Source organism: Lynx rufus, unplaced genomic scaffold (genome assembly GCF_022079265.1).
Source record: "Lynx rufus isolate CCGP_SWC_20201006 ecotype Redwood Valley unplaced genomic scaffold, mLynRuf1.p SCAF_7, whole genome shotgun sequence".
NCBI lineage: Eukaryota > Metazoa > Chordata > Mammalia > Carnivora > Felidae > Lynx > Lynx rufus.
Genome location: NW_025814889.1, coordinates 57,824,901 through 57,828,101, shown reverse-complemented (window position 1 = coordinate 57,828,101; position 3,201 = coordinate 57,824,901). Strand labels below are relative to the sequence as shown.

Below are 3,201 nucleotides of genomic sequence, written 5' to 3'. Positions count from 1 at the left end.
CATGCCACTCTTTTTCAATCCTTACACTTATCCTATGAGATCGTCCTGTTCAACTCTGTTTCAAAGATGGGAAGGTGGAGCCCCAGAGAAGATCAGTTACTTGTGCATAGTTACTCCTTTAATAATTGTTGGAGGCCAGATTAAAATTGAAGTCATCCAACTTAGCAACTTCCAAAACCTGTGGTCTTAACCATTATTCAGGTATATCTCAGGCTATCTTCTGTGAGATGTTAATGATATCTGTTTTTTTTTTAAACAGTTGATGATTCTGTGATCAAATAATGGAAAACAAAATTTGGGTTCCAGAAACTTAAATCCTACACAGTACTTACCATGGGACTTTTTCCAGATCCTTTAATTTTACTGTGTTGTGAATCCCCCAAAGTAGTATATATATTTCGCAGTATTTCCCAAGCTCATGTGAATTGTACACATTGTCTCAAGACCTGGTGTCCTAAGGAACCAAATTTGAGAAACTCTTATCTGTTAATACCTAGCTCTCTCACTGAGATGAGGGTTGTCATTAAAGACCAAAGTATTTTGGGTGCACACAAGATAGACGTTAATCAGAGAATGCATCAAAGGGAAGGTAACATGTGTCATTGGGTCTTAAAAGTGGATAATGTTTTCACAAATTATATTTACATGGATGATATTGGGCATTAGAGAGCATTCCAGGAGAAATGATTTTAGTCAGGCAATATTGCAGACATACACACAGAGACTGGAATGTGCCAAGGTGAATTTGGGAAATGTTGAAGAAAAATAGGAGACAACCATCATTTGATTTTTATTATGAATTAACTGTTCATTGTATTTTAGAAGATTGGTTTTATTTTTTCGAATATTAGAAAAGTACACTTGAACATTTCAAGTCAGATGACACATGAGTCATCATCTCTCATACTATTAAAATTATTCATCGAGCAAATATTTACTGACTGCTTATTATATTCCAATTCTGTTTTGGGTGCTGAGGCTACACTGTAAATAAGGTATACAAGCTTCCTGTTCTCAGACAACTCGCAGACAAAAGCAACACGAGACCATGTCAACTAGTGATAAGTACTATGCAGAGAGATAAAACGTGGTGAAGAGTGCCTTAATGGCTATTTTAGAATAGCAAGAAGGAACCAGACATTTGAAGATCATGGGATAACATATTAGGCAGAGAGAACAGCTGGTGCAATATCCCTAAGGGAGAAACCAATTGAGGTTATTGAGGAATAGAGAAAAGGCTAATGTGGTTGGAGCATGGGCAAAGAGGAAAATGGTAAGAAGAGTTTATAGGGATTGACAAGAACCAGACCACAGAGTAAGGAGTTAGAAATTTTTTGAAGTGTGATGGTAAACTATAAGAGATGTGTAAGAAGTGTGTGTGTAAGAAGATGTGACCGTGTGTGTGTGTGTGTGTGTGTGTGTGTTTTGCACACATGGGCACATAATCTCTGGCTGCTTTGTGGAGAATAAATTTCAAGGAGAAAGCGTAGAAGCAGGGGCACCAGTTAGGAAACCATTGGCAATGGTCTAGGTAGGAAGGAATAGTTTAGACTAGGGTTGGTAGTTAAGATGGAGAGAAGTTGACAAACAAACATATAAGGTTTTTAAATTATTTACTTATTTTTAACTTTTGTTTTTTAACAGTGTTTAAATTTATTTATTTTGAGAGCGTGAAAGAGAGAGAGAGAAAGAGAGATCATGAGTGGGGAGGAGGGGAGAGGGAGAGAAAGAATCCCAAGCAGACTCCCTCCTGTCAGAGCAGAGCCCAATGTGGGGCTCAATCTCAGGAACTGTGGGATCATGACCTGAGCCAAAGCCAAGAGTCAGACACTTAACTGACTAAGCCACCCAGGTGCCCCTTAAGTTTTGTTTTTTTAATGTTTATTTTTGAGAGACAGAAAGCCTAACCAAGCATGCTCTAGCAGGGGAGGGGCAGAGAGAGAGAGGGGGACAGAGGATCCCAAGCAGGCTCCATGCTCTCTCCCAGCAGAGAGCGCGATGTGGGGCTGGGACTCACGAACCGTGAGATTATGACCTGAGCCGAAGTCAAGTCGGATGCTTAACTGAGCCACCCAGGTGCCCTAAATTATTATTTAAAAAATGTTTTAAGGGTACCTGTGTGGCTCAGTCAGTTAAGCATCTGTCTTTGGCTCAGATCTTGATCTCATGGTTCGTGAGTTTGAGCCCCCACATCAGGCTTCATGCTGGCAGCTCAGAGCCTGGAGCCTGCTTCAGATACTGTGTTTCCCTCTCTGTCCCTCCCTTGCTCACACTCTGTCTCTGTCTCTCAAAAATAAATAAACGTTAAAAAAATTAAAAAAAATTAAAAATGTTTTAAATTGAAGTGTAGTTGGCAGTATTTCATTAGTTCCAGGCATATAACTTAGTGATTCAACAAGTTCATATGTTGTGCTATGCTCACCACAAGAATAGCTATCATGTTACTATACAAAAAATATGGAACGCTTCAAAAATTTTTGTGTTCTCTTTGCACAGGGGCCATGCTAATCTTCTCTGTATTGTTCCAGTTTTAGTGTATGTGCTGCCAAAGTGAGTACAACATACAGGTTTTTGAGGCTGTGCTAATGAAATGGATGTAGGAGATAAATGGACAGAGATTAGGTATAGATTGGTATTTGTTGATGAGACTGAGGGAGGTTTAGATGGAAAAACAAATTTTGTATTGGACGACTTGAATTGGAAATGTGTATCAGACGTTCCAGTGGAGGGGTCAAATAAACAATTGGATAGGTGAATCTTTTTTTTTTTAATTTTTATTTATTTTTGAGAGGGAGAGGGAGAGGGGGAGAGACAAAGAGAGAGAGGGAGACACAGAATATGAAGCAGGTTCCAGGCTCTGAGCTGTCAGCACAGAGCCCAGCGCGGGTCTTGAACTCACAAACCACGAGATCGTGACTTGAGCCGAAGTCAGACGCTTAACTGACTGAGCCACCCAGGTGCCCCCAATAGGTGAATCTTGAATTCAAGAGTGAGATCTGTGCTGAAGAAGTATGAATATGTTACTCCATATTATTCTTTTTTTTTTAAATTTTTTTAACGTTTTATTTATTTTTGAGACAGAGAGAGACAGAGCATGAACAGGGGAGGGTCAGAGAGAGAGAGGGAGACAAAGAATCTGAAACAGGCTCCAGGCTCTGAGCTGTCAGCACAGAGCCCTATGCGGGGCTCGAACTCACGGAC

The 3,201-nt window shown here is 40.0% G+C and overlaps 1 non-coding gene across 1 annotated transcript; it reads right to left on the bottom strand.

Moving 5' to 3' along the window:
• Positions 1–2,451: 2,451 nt before the first annotated feature.
• On the bottom strand, positions 2,452–2,558 carry LOC124502740 (U6 spliceosomal RNA). The gene has a single exon (XR_006960004.1). It is a non-coding gene; the product is annotated as a U6 spliceosomal RNA (small nuclear RNA).
• Positions 2,559–3,201: the final 643 nt, after the last annotated feature.